Genomic DNA, 14,599 nt, shown 5'->3' with positions numbered 1-14,599 from the left:
AATGCTGGAGAGGGTATGGAGAAAAGGGAACCCTCTTGCACCGTTGGTGGGCATGTAAATTGATACAGCCACTATGGAGAACAGTATGGAGATTCCTTATTAAACTAAAAATAGAAATATCATATGACCCAGCAATCCCACTCCTGGGCATATATCCGGAGAAAACCATAATTCAAAAAGATACATGCACCCCAATGTTCATCACAGCACTATTCACAATAGCCAAGACATGGGAACAACCTAAGGGTCCATGGACAGATGAATGGATAAAGAAGATGTGGTATATATACAATGGAATACTACTGAGCCATAAAAAAGAATGAAATAATGCAATTTGCAGTAAAATGGATGGACCTAGAGGTTATTATACTGAGTGAAGTCAGAGAAAGACAAATATCATATGATATCACTTATATGTGGAATCTAAAATATGCTACAAATGAACTTATTTACAAAATAGAAACAGACTCACGACATAGAAAACAAATTTATGGTTACCAAAGGGGAAGGTGGGCAGGGGGAGGGATAAATGAGGAGTTTGGGATTAGCAGATACAAATTAGTATATATAATCTATATTTTTTGGCTGCACCATGCAGCATGCGGGATCTTAGTTCCCTGACCAGGGATTGAACCTGTGCCCCTGCACTGGGAGCTTGGAGTCTTAACCACTGGACCACCAGGAAAGTCCCACAAACTACCATATATAAAATACATGAATAAGAGGAACCTACTGTATAGCACAGGGGACTATATTCAATAGCTTGCAATAACTTATAATGGAAAAGAATATGAAAAAGAATACACACACACACACACACAAACATTGGATTGGCTGAAAAGTTCATCCAGGTTTTTCCATAAGATCTTACAGAAAAACCTGAATGAACTTTTTGGCCAGCCCAATATATAACAATCACTTTGCTGTACTCCAGAAACTAACACAATGTAAATTAGTTATACTTCAATTTAAAAAGTACACGTGTGGCTCACGTATGGTTCACATTATAATTCTATTGGACAGTGCTGATCTAGGCAGATAAAAATTGGGCTAGAAATAAAAGTAAGCAAGGATGTGGATACAGTGAAGAGAGTGAAATGTAGGATCAATGTAGGAAAGCATTTTTATATATGAAGGAATTCAATGTATTTATATATTAAAAGTAAAGTGCCAATATAGGGAAAATGTTAAAGACAAAGAAGAAAGTTTATCATTGATAAATGATAGAGTGGTTATAGAAAAGCATAGACATGGGAATACATCAGACTTAAGGCTTAATTCCTGGCTCCACTACTTCTTAACTCTGTGAGTTGGGCAACTTTACTCATTCTAGGATTCATTTTCCTTACCTGTAACTTGGAGATGATAATAGTTCTTAAGCCATAGGGTTGCTGGAAGGAAGGATTAAGTAGATTAATAAATGTTAAGCACTTAGCACAGTGCTTGGCACACATTAAGTACTTAATAATTGTTAGTTATTATTAATGATACACTTTAAAGGCAGAATATCTCAGGTGCAGGAATTCATCTTGGACTAGAAGAAGGAATTCTAAGTTTAGGACTTCCTATGTCTGATGACTGATTACTTCCAGTTAATCAGTGAAGTAAGAAATAAGGTTATTTGTTGAGAAAGAAAGGTAGACAATGATACTGAGAGATCTGATCAGGGACGTGCTTCCAAGTAGTGTTGGTGGCCAGCTAAGGTTGGAGACCATGGGTTTGTGGTGGCACCTAACTGTAAAGTGCAGGGTTTGTGTGTGTAGGGGCAAAGAGGGCAGGTGGTTGAATTGGTTTGGATTGGAGGTTTGCTGAATAGGCACAGTACCAGCACAAAGAAATAGAGTGGAGTATGCTAGCAAATAGTGGTTTAAGTGATACACAGAAGGGTCTAGGTAAGTTAGATAGTGAAAGAAGTGTGATGAGGGAAGAGATAAAAGCACTGGAGGAAATAGAAGAGGGTAAGGAATGGAGGAAATGAAGTTAAAGAACGAGTGGAAAGGGAGCATTGGAATAAGAGAGTAGGAGTGGTAGAAAGTAATGGTTAGAGAATCACATATTTGAATTTACGATGTCAGCAGTGGACCTTTTCCAGATGATGACAAACTCTAGAGTGTGAAGTAAAGGTAAAGATTACTGGAATCAAGGAACCAAGACCATGGTGTTGGTTGACTTCTTCCTCCAACTTCTACACCAGTAATAAATAGAAATAGAGATAGTGATGGTCTTTTCTCATCATACTTTAATAGGAATCTCTCAACTGTTTGATCACTCAGTGTGAAGTTAGATGTATGTTTGACATAGGTATTTTTAAGAAAAATATGGTAAGAAATTGTCTTTCTTTACTACATATGAACAGATATTTTTTATCAGGAAGGGATGTTAGATTTTATCAAATATTTGAATTTTTATCATATTGGCATCTATTGAGATGATGATATGGGTTTTATCCTTTGACCTATTACTGGTATAAAATAAACTAAGAAATTTCTTAATATTGAACCATTCTCAATATAATAATATTGAGGGAAATTTATAGCAGTACAGGCCTACCTCAAGAAAGAAGGAAAATCTCAAATAAACAACCTAACCTACCATATAAAGGAATTAGAAAAGGAAGAATAAAGCCCGAAGTCAGTAGAAGGAAGGAAAAAATAACGATCAGAATGGAAATCAAATGGAAAAATCAGAAAAAAACTACAAGTAAACAAAGTAAACAATAATTGGGGCTAGAGTGACGTATCCTAGCTAACTCCTCCTGGAGGGAAGTAGGAGAAGGGAGTTTTGGAGAGGTACATAAGGCAAAGAAAAATGGTATCATGAGTAGGTACTTAATAAAGAGTTTACCTGGGCTTATGCTTCTGAGAGGACATCCACATACTTAGGGGACTGTTGCTTCTCTCTCTGATTTTGCTAGAATCCATGTGAGGTAAAAATTATACGATTATATATCCACATTGTGTCACTGGCCTACTCTGGCACCACTACTTGGGAAGAAACTCGAGAAACTAGAGAACTTGGACTAGGAAAAGAGATGCTCACTCTCCTGATACACTGCATGGAGGTCACAAAGTTTAGTCTGCTCTCCATGACTATCATCACCCTGGGTCAGGCCATCCAAGCAGGGGAGTGAGGAGTAGAACAGGAAATATACACATATTTTTCAATTAATCTTTGTATAAGACTGTTCAGAAGGCTGGTGTTATTTAGGTACCAGTAGAAATGCATGTATCCAATCCAATGGGGAGACAAAGAAAAAAATAGCTGAAAGAAATTGAAGTATAACAGAGCATAGATTAAGTGCTAATACATAAAAATCCAAAATGGAATTCATTGGGGTTCTACACCATGATGTTTTAGCAACATTGCCATTGTAGGCACAGATTCCTATATCTAGCAATGTATTTATTCCTTAAAAACTATATCTCAGGACAACAAATGATTAGTAGAGCTTTTCCTCTCTTTATTCAGCATTCTTTTTAGCTAGGGGAGAATACCACACCTATACACAATAATTACTATCAATCTGGAGGAAAAAAACCTAGTTTAATCCATCAAGAGTAAATAATAATTGCAATTATACATGCACCCAACATTGGAGAACCTAAATAATAAAGAAAAGAAAATATTAACAGATCTGAAGGGAGAAATAGACAGTATACAGTAATAGTGAGGTACCACAATACCCCACTTTCAACAATGGATAGGTCATCCAGAAAGAAAGTCAACAAAGGAACATTGGATATGAACCATACTTTAGACCAAATGGAACAGATATATACAGAACATTGCATCCAACAGTAGCAGAATACACATCCTTCTTAGTGCCCATGGAACATTCCTGGAGAGATCAATGAAAGGTCACAAAACATGACTTAGCAAGTTTAAGAAGATTGAAATCATACCAGGTATCTTTTCCAATCACACTGGTATTAAACTGGAAATCAATAATAGGAGGAAAGCTGAAAAATTCACAAATATGTGGAAATTAAACAACACACAACTGAACAACCAAAGTGCCAAAGGTGAAATCAAAAGGGAAATGAAGAAATATCTTGAAACAAATTAAAATAGAAGCACAGCACATCAAAACCTATGGAATGCTGCATAAGCAATTCTAAGAGGGGATTTTATAGCAATAAATGCCTACATTAAGGAAGACCTCAAATAAACAACCTAACTTTACACCTCAAGGAACTAGAAAAAAGAACAAAGTCCAAAGTTAGCAGAAGGAAGGAAATAACAAAGATCAACATATAAATAAATGAGAGAGCACAAAAGCAATAGAAAATATCAACAAAACAAATAGCTGTTTTTTTGAAAGAATAAACAAAATTGACAAACCTTTAGCTAGATTAACTCTGAAAAAAGAGAATACTCAAATAAAATCAGAAATAAAATGGGTGACATTACAACTGATACACAGAATTACAAAGGGTCTGAAGAGATCGCTATGAACAGTTATACACCAATGAATTGAATAACCTAGAAGAAATAAATTCCTAGAAACATACTAACTCAGTAAGAGTTTTTTCTATCATGAAGAAGTAGAAACTCTGAACAGACCAATGGGAGGTGATTGAATCACTAATCAAAACCTCCCAACACAGAAAAGCCCAGGACCAGATGGTTTCACTGGTGACTTCTACCAAATATTATGGAAGAACTAACACCAATCCTTCACAAATTCCTCCCAAAAAATGGAAGAGAAGGGACCACTCTCAAACTTATTTTATAAGGTGAGCATTATCCTGATACCAAATCCAGATATGAACACTGCAATAAAACTACAGACCAATATCTCTAATGAATGTAGATGCAAAAATTCTCAACAAAATATTAGCAAAATGAATTCAACAGCACATTAAAAGGATTATAAACCACAACTAAATGGGACTTATCTATGAAGCAAGGATGCTTCAACATATACAAATCAATAAATGTGATACACCACATTAATGGAATGAAAGAAATCATATGACCATCTCAATAGGTGCAGAAAAAGCATTTGACAAATTACAACATCCTTTCATGAAAAAATGTGCAATAAATTGGGTATAGAAGGAACATACCTCAATATAACAAAGGCCATATATGACAAACTCACAGCCAAAATTGTACTCCATGGTGAAAGTTTGAAAGCTTTTCCTCTAAGATCAGGAACAAGACAAGAGTGCCCACTCTCACCACTCCTGTTTAAAATAGTACTGGAAATACTAACCAGAACACTTAGGCAATTATTAGAAATAAAAGACATCCAAATACGAAAGGAAAAAGTAAAATTGTCTTTTTTGTAGTTGATATATATAGGAAATTCTAAAGACTCAACCGAAAACCATTCGAACTAATCAATACGTTCAGTATAGTTGCATGGTACAAAATTAACATACACAAAATTAGTTGTATTTATATACATTAACAACAAAACATTTGAAAAATGAATAAAACAATCCCATTCACAGTAGCATCAAAAAAGTAAAATACTTAGAAATAAATTTAATCAAGGAGGTGAAATATCTGTACATTAAAAACTATAAGGCTTTGATGAAAGAAATTTAATAAGACACAAACAAATGGAAGGATATCTGGTATTCATGGATCAAAAGAATAGTACTGTTAAAATGTCAGTACTACCTAAAGCCATCTATAGATTCAATAAAATCTCTATCAAAATTTCAAGAGCATTTTTCATAGAAATAGAAAAAACAATCCTAAAGTTAGTATGAAGTCACAAAAAACCATGAATAGCAAAAGCAAGCTGGAGAAAGAACAAAGCTGGAGGCATCATACTTCCTGGTTTCAAACTATACTACAAAGCTATAGTAATCAAAAGAGTATGGTATTGGCATAAAAACAGACACATAGACCAATGGAACAGACTAGAGAACCCAGAAATAAACCCTTGTATATTCGGTCAACTAACATTTGACATGGGGCTCAGGATACTCAGTTGGAAACAATACTCTCTTTCAATAAATGGTGTTGGGAAAACTGGATAACCACATGCAGGATAATGAAATTGGACCCTATCTTACACCACTCACAGAAATTAACTCAAAATGGATTAAAGACTTGAAAATAAAACTTCTAGAAGAAATTATAGGAAAAAGTTTCTTGACTTTGGTCTTGACAGTGATTTTCTGGATATGACACCAAAAGCACAAGTAACAAGAGCAAAAATAAATACATGGGACTACATCAAACTAACAAGCTTTTGCACAGCAAAAGAAACAACAAAATGAAAAAGTAACCTACAAAACAGGAGAAAATATTTGCAAATCATATATCAGATAAAGCATTAATATCCAAAAATATGTAAAGAATTCATACAACTCAATAGAAAAAACAAACACACAAACAAAAACCTGATTAAAAAATGGCAGAGGAACAGAATAGACATTTTTCCAAAGAAGACATACCCATGGCCAACAGGCACATGAAAAGATGCTCGACATCACTAACCATCAGGGAAATGCAAGTCGAAATCACAATGAAATAATCACCTCACACCTGTTAGAAAGCTAGCATCAAAAAAGACAAGAAATAACAAGTGTTGAGGAGGATGTGGAAAATGTAAATTGGTGCAGCCACTATGGAAAACAGTATGGAGTTTCCTCAAAAAAAACAAACAAACAAACAAACTACCATTTGATCCAGCAATCCCATTTCTGGTTATATATCCAAAGGAAGTGAAAACAGGATCTCAAAAAGATGTCTGTGCCCCCATGTTCTATTCACAATAGCCAAGATATGGAAATAACCTTGTCCATGAGTTGATGAATGGTTAAAGAAAGTGTTATAGATATACGTACTGCCATTTGTGACAATTTGGGTAAAACTTGAGGGCATTATGCTAAGTGAAATAAGTCAGGCAGAGAAAAGCAAATTGATGTCACTTAAATGTGGAATCCAATAAAAGCCCAGCCCATTAAAAAGGAGAGTAGAGTGGTGGTTACCAGGGCCTGGGGAATGTAGGAAATGTGGAGATATTGTTCAAAGGGTACAAGCTTCTAGTTGTAAGATTGACAGGTTCTGAGGATCTAATGTACAGCATGGTGATCATAGCTAATTACTAATGCATTATATACTTGAAAGTTGCTAAGACAGTAGATCTTAAATGTTCTCCCCACAAAAAAGAAATGGTAATTGCATAATAGGATGAAGGTATTAGTTAATGCTATGGTGGTAGGTAATCATTTTGCAATATATTAATGTATCAAATCAACATGTCTTACACCTTAAATTTACACAATGTAATATGTCAAATATATCTCAATGAAGCTATAAAATATGTAAGTAAATAAAAGGAAAATGTGAATCCTAGGATAAGAATGTTATAATATGATGGTCTAGGCTGGAGAAAATGCTAGATATCTGGAATTTATTTGTACTCCTAAATTTCCTCAGGCTGGGGTAACATATCTAATTTTCCATCCAATTGTGTGTTATCTGAGTGATGTGCAAGGTAGAAGTCAAGGAGAGAGTTATATCTTTGATGAAAGAGGGAAAGAATTCTGCTTCCATTGTTCCCAAGTTTATTCCATGAATAAATAAGATCAATACCTATGTTACAGTAGTATGGTCCCACTGCATCACTTAATCTCAAGGAAAACAATCTATTACATATTTAAGAATAGTTTGTCAGACTAAAGCCTCTGGTTGACAGAGTAACCATCAAAAAATTCTTTATGTGGGTGGAGTGGTGAAAAGCTCCTACCTCCTTTGATCAAAAAGAAGGTTTAAAAATGGTGTTATGAAAAAGCTGTTATGAACTTTAAAATAAATAACACATGTTAACATAAGAACATAGAGGTATAAGAACCTCTCATATAAGAATGGGAGAGGTGATTTCTAGTGTTGATTTTATAAAATAAATTATTAGTCTACAATAACATGTTAGGTGAAATATTTAGGGTAGTTTTAGTTCCCTTTTATTAGTAACCTATACAAATAGGGAGACATTAGTTACAAATATCTGTGTTCATGTAAAAAGGAGCAGGGAACAAAAAAATGGTGTTATGAAATCAGTTTTAAAAAATTGATGTCTAATTCCAGCTAAATTGTGTGTATATTTAGATACAACTTTGGTAATCTCACTAAGTGTCAGTATTTTGCCAAGTAAAAGCTCAAGAGGAAAGAAATAAGATTGAAAGAACTTCCTCTTCTGGAAGACCCATGAAAGTCACATGGACAGGTATCTTTTCCTGTTTATAATTCAATTTGTAGGGTGCTAGACAGACCTAGTGACAAAGGGGTGTAATTTGAGAACAATGATGCACAATGCATGGCTTGTGTGGCACACCATTTATTCTTCCCTGTACTTGCATAATCATACTTTTATGCTGATTGACTCCACAAGCTTAATACTCAGGATGTACGCTTTGCTACCTTTTCTGGATATTTTATTAACAAAAAAGTTATATCATGCTGATCCAATTTCATGTTTCAGAGATCCAGCTGCAGAATAGATGATGAAGCCACATAAGTTATTAGCTTAGCTGAATGCATAAAAAGTTTAATCAATAATCAGTTTGCATATTTTAATGGAACCAGTGCAATGACTGTGATAATCAAAAAATACATATCAAACGAATTTATATTCTTAGTTTATTCTGAAGAGTAAATTAGTGCTCTTTAGGCTGGTATTTTCAAAGTAAATAGATATTTGTGAACTTAAAAAGAGATAAATACCAGAATTATTCTTCTGCAATTTTTGTTTTTTAATCCTCCCTCTCCCCCCAGAAAAAGTCTCCAGATATTAACACAGAAACTCTGTTTACCAGATGGGCAGCAGAACTATCCCCAAACCTATCCAACCATGGATTTGTCAAACATAGCAACTGGGGACCTTCTAGAAGAACATGATTGACAGAGACTCAGGGATGTAGACCATACTTGGACCAAGGCTGATTGATTTCTGACTAAGAGGGTCAGTTGAATGGTTCAGGAATAGTTTCTTCACTACACATGTTGATGCAGTCAGTTTTCAGGGTATTACGTCAAAAATCTCAAGTGATTGGCTTAAAGAAAGTTTTAACTTCTGATATCTAATTCAGCAAGCCTCTATTATACTACTATGTGCCAAAAACTATTTTAGATATTGGAGGTGGTATTGTGATCTTGTTACCTGTCTTCTAGGACCTTATACTTTAGCAAATTATTTAGGAAGATGGATGCTTGCATAGCTAATAGAACACAGAATGATAAGCAACAGAATATAACCCAGGGTTATAGAACATAGAGGATGCTTGTGAGAGGGGCTGAAAGAAAAGGTAAAATTTGAGTGGGCCTTGAAGGTTAGAAAGGTTGCTGACTCCAATAACTGGCAATGACAGGCATTCCAGGCAGAGTGGTATTCTTCACATTTCTTGAACAGCAGAGTCCTTTTTCATTGAAACTGGAAAAAAGGTTTTTGTCAAGGTTAAATGTACATTTAGAGATACTTTCATCACTTTTTCATTTTATAAAAAGTAAGCTGACTGCTACTAGAAATCAGAGTCTTGACATATCTGCTGTTTTCAGGTTGCTGGTTAGACAGCACTGCTGCCTGTACTGTGCGCTTGGATAACTCCAGCTAAAACTAGGAACTGGGCCTCAGCCATGTATGCAAGAACAGAATAAATGAGGCAGATGTTTTCCTGACTTCTGCTCTTTTGAATCTGCTCTGTGCAGAAGGGAGACGTTGTTTGCTTCAAATTATTTAAGTACAGCATTTGTCACTTCTGTAATTCACTTACCACCACCAGATATGCAATTACTTTAACTGTGAGCCACTTGCATCTTAGTTTTACTGTCTAAAAATATGTCAGCTTTTATTTGAAGAGCTAAGATTGAAATTGTCACTTGGGGCCATTCCAAAACTTTGCTAATTGTGCACTTTAAGTAGAGTAATATTTGAATTAATTTTCCTCTTGGATTTTAAGAAAAATAATTACTCATGTCATGGTTTTCATTTATAACTATCTTTTTACATTATTATTATTATTATTATTATTTTGGTACGCGGGCCTCTCACTGTTGTGGCCTCTCCCGTTGCAGAGCACAGGCTCTGGACACGCAGGCTCAGCGGCCATGGCTCATGGGCCCAGCCGCTCCGTGGCATGTGGGATCTTCCCAGACCAGGGCACGAACCTGTGTCCCCTGCATCGGCAGGCAGACTCTCAACCACTGCGCCACCAGGGAAGCCCAGGGCAGATTGCTTTAATGCTGCATGCCACCAGTAAGTTTGCTGCTGCTAAAGAAATGTTCTTATTTGGCAAGAAATGGGAATGGCAAGAGAGAGAAGTCTAATCAGATACCATACTGCTCCTGACCCAACTGGGCATCTTGACAATGTAATGCCACATTGGGATAATTTAGGTGTTTTGATTGCAAGTTAGTCTCACGCAGGTTACCCTAAATCATGGAGTTATTGTAAGTTACCATAGTAACCCTGCTCTGGGGCTCTGTTTCTCTGGGCCACCAAAGTGTCACTGTTGATACAGGGCTCTCTCTCTCTCATGGAATCTTGACTTCTTTCTCTTCAATTACAAATATTTTCTTCTGCTACCAACAAGAAGGTTATCTTATTATCCAATCAATTACTAGCAGGAAAGAGTTTGATTGATCTAGCTAATTACCTGATGGGGTTAGCCCTCCTTGAATCAGGTGGTCCACTTGTGATACAGTAAGCGCTATCCCCTGCTCAAGCAGCCTCCCAGTGATGCTTTCATTAGCAGGAGCTATGGAAAGAGCAGTTTCCCTTAGAAGAGGACAATGAGAGTGACAATATTGGCACAAAGTACTCAGAGCTAACTGAAAAGCCATAAAACTTCCTTATCTGAAACCAATATTTCCCATATTCACACCAGTTAAGATTAATTGCTCCTTCCTATGGGCTTCCATAACATTTTAAAATAAGTTTATTGAGGTTTAACTGACATACAATATTCTGTACATGTGTAAAGTGTAAAAGTGGATGATTTTTGACATATGTATACATTCATGAAATCATCGCCATAATCAAGATAATTAATATTTACATCAACATAAAATGTTCTCTCTGTTATTCCATAGAGGGATAAATGACAAAGATCCTTCCCTGAAGGAAATGAATGTCAAGTGAAAAACATGTAAAGAACTCATTTCAGATGGCCTAGACAGAATGAAACTGCATACAGTGCACTGTGTTTTCTATTCAAGATTTTCAATTCCTGAAAGAAAGAATGAATCTTATTTACTTGGTGTGGATCCTGTGCCCACCCCTGGATCAACAACTGTGGCCAAGGGATTAGGATCTCATAGAATTAACATGACCACTGTTGGCCTATCGCCTCTGCATATAGGGGCCATTCCCAGAGAAAGGAGAATTGTAAGCTGGGGCACCATTCCAAGAGGTGTTTACTATAGGATGATAGAGGTTAAGAGACAACCAACATCAAACAAAATATGAACCTTAATTTCCTCTTTCCTACTCTACCACATCTGCATTATACTGTTGAACTTTCTGTCTGGTAGAAATTTTGATTCATAGTGATTTGCCTTTCTCTAGGAATTTGAAAACCCTACTTTTTTGACATAAAATTTGTATGTCTAATTAGCTACCTTTAATTTCTTGTCATTCATTTTTGAAATTGTCTACTTCAGAGTTAATGCCACAAAATTTGCATGTCTACTCAATTCTAACCCTCAACGAAACACACACACACACACACACACACACACACACACACACACACACTCACACACACATGCACATATACAGCCTGCCTCTCTCCAGGATTCTTTATGTATCTGTTTTGTTTTGTTTTTAACCAGGCAATTTACCTATGTGCAATTGTGGGCATGATATAATGACTTTGTGGGTGGAGAATTCAGTTTGTATCAGTCTCCAAGTAGTTCTAAGAACCAGGAATAGAGAAAGTATTGTAGATTCTGGAGCTGTTCCTGTTTTGATCCTTAAACAGGATTAAAGGAAGAAAAATTAAAGAGACTGAGAATGGAGTGAACTAGGTTTTTTCTGGTCTGGAGATATGAGGATCGGAGCCATCTTTTTAAGGTTTTAAAGGGCATGAACAATTTCTACAAAAGGAATTGGGATTAGTTGTTCTTTTTGCAGCAGAACATCACAATACAAGGAACTGAATTTACATCTAAGCAGGAAAATTGTTCCTTAGTCATAGGAAGGAACTTTTTTGCTTGTTGGTATGTTAAGTTGGAAGAATGGGTAACTGAGGGTAAGTGGCATTTCTGCTTCCTGGAGCGCTCTAGAGAAGGGCAAATAATCCTACATTGTACCAAACTGTACTGATCCTACACTGTACCAAAGTTGAGGAAAACAGAAATTTTCTCAGACTTTTTTACAACTCTTCAACTCTGCTATTCCTGATGATTTCCAAATGCTACTCCATTGGCGGCAAGTATCACTTAAAGACTTCTCTGGAAAGAGAGACCTTGTAGGCTCTTTTCCAGGTCTTTTGTAGTTTAGTTGTCTCTCAAGTCGAGTAAACATTTCCTCACTGGATATTCACTTATTTGCACAATGCATAAAAATCAGACATACTTTTGGATCTATTTATATATCACGTGTTGGGCTTAATTAGCCTGAAGTTTGAACAAATAATAGCATTTTCTTTTATGGCTCTCCACCCTGGGGATTGCAATAATTATTAATAGCAACAAGGGATTTCAATAGTGAAGATATTGGTTTAATAATAACTCAGAGTTCTTTAAAGAGACTCAGGGAGTCCACAGAGGCTCTCCCCTCCCTTCTCCAAAGTCATAAAATGACAGTAGCAAAAGAAGTGGAGTGTAAAGAAATTTAAACTATCCTCTGATGAAGAGCAGAGATGTAACTGTGGGTAGGCCTTGGGCTGGAGTTTCTACAGTGCCCCCACCAACCAAAAAAAATATAATAAAACCAGTCTGTTTAAGGAAAAAAAGGCCTCCCCTCATCTCCACCATATGCAGATGTCTTTCAAAAGACTTGACCAGCCTGTGGGAACAAAGTATTTGACCTCCGAGACACCATCCTAGCAGTGTTTGAAGGAGCTTGCTAATCTTAAGGACCATGCCACACATCAAAGGAAAGGAAAATGGTAGCTTTTTGACAAAGTACTCTAAAGGGAGGCTACCATGTGGTCTTTAGAAAGTTAACATTTGGCAGAGCTTGGCTAGACTGTGAGATCTTCAAGGGCAGAGAAGTTATTTGGTTTCCCTCCCCATAGAGGATTATGGGAATGCAACATAATGGTTAAATTATAGACTGAACAAAGCCTAATTTGTGAGATAAGGCTATAGCTAACAAGGATATATTCATGTTTTCCAAAGGCAAATGGCTTCATTCACCGATTACTTACTAAGTACTTCTGTGTTGTGCAGTGTGTTAAGAGCTAGGGATTCAGTCCTGATAAAGACATTATTCCTGTCCTAGAAGGTCTTACACGCTTGGGTAAGGGGTGGGGACTGACTAGTAAACGGGTGATTAAAATGCAGCTAGTCAGGTATTTCCATATGGGAAATATAGGGACAGTGGGATGGAGTACAGAGGAGGGGCAAGCGCTTTGCCAGGACTGGGCAGGGGAAAATGGAGGTAGGCATGGATTTTGGAGAATTTGCTATTTTGTATGCTCTGTGCCACAAGTCCTCTCTGTTAGAATGACTAAGAAATGCTGAATGAATTTTAATTTTCTTTAATGTTCCAATTCTTTTTTAATATTTAACTAAAATTAATTTTTTGCAATGCACCATTACAGAAAAAGAAAGGAAAAAATTTCCAATTCCTTATTCAATAGGTAATTTCCTACATGAATGAGATGGTGTCAAATGAAACACATTCATTCATTCAAAAAATTACATCTTAATGCCTCAAGAAGAATGTGAGCAAGAATTCACCAGACAGAACTTGGAAAATACTCCACCGAGCCCCACTGAGCTGTCCTTGCCAAGGCGAAGGACAGGTAATTTGCCGTGACTAATAGAAAAACATAAAGAACATTAATAAGAAAAATGAAAGCATAATCCATGGTATAACAGGCAATGAAACCATTCGCATAACTGATTACTCTTCAAGGTAACATGTTCTTCCTCTCAGGAATCTTTTTCTTTGGCCCAGTCTTTTAAAAGCCTGCTAAAGTGACATCACTTGAAAGGTCATGGGAGCAGCTGTCTTTATCCTCGTGTCCAGAGAGTGATACTGGGACACTCATAATTTGAGGAAAGAATTATTAAAGAAAATACTTAGAGACCTTGGCGATGTTATATGTTCCCTCTGAACATCCTGAGACATAATATTAAGAAACAATGATTGTAACATTAGTGCGTTTTAATTTGAAACTTAGTAGCAGGCTATTAGAGGACCTAGGGTTCAATCTTAGCTCCACTGCATGTTAGCTTTGTGTACTTGGACAAGTCACTTATCTCCACGTGATTCTCAGTTTCTTTTTCAGTAAATTGGAGATAATATGATCTCCTCTGCTTATCTTGCAAGGTTGAGAAAAACCAAATAAAAGAGCACTAGTGGAAGCTTTTAAAGACCATAACGATTAAACATTAAAGGATTATTAGGAAAATCCTGACTAATTTTTATGTTGTTAGGTTAGGTCATACCAGCTTATCAAAGTGA

This window comes from Aethalodelphis obliquidens, unplaced genomic scaffold (assembly GCF_003676395.1).
Source record: "Aethalodelphis obliquidens isolate GAN/ISIS:26980383/991018 unplaced genomic scaffold, ASM367639v1 scaffold78, whole genome shotgun sequence".
Taxonomy (NCBI): Eukaryota; Metazoa; Chordata; class Mammalia; order Artiodactyla; family Delphinidae; genus Aethalodelphis; species Aethalodelphis obliquidens.
Note: the sequence above shows the minus strand (reverse complement) of the source record.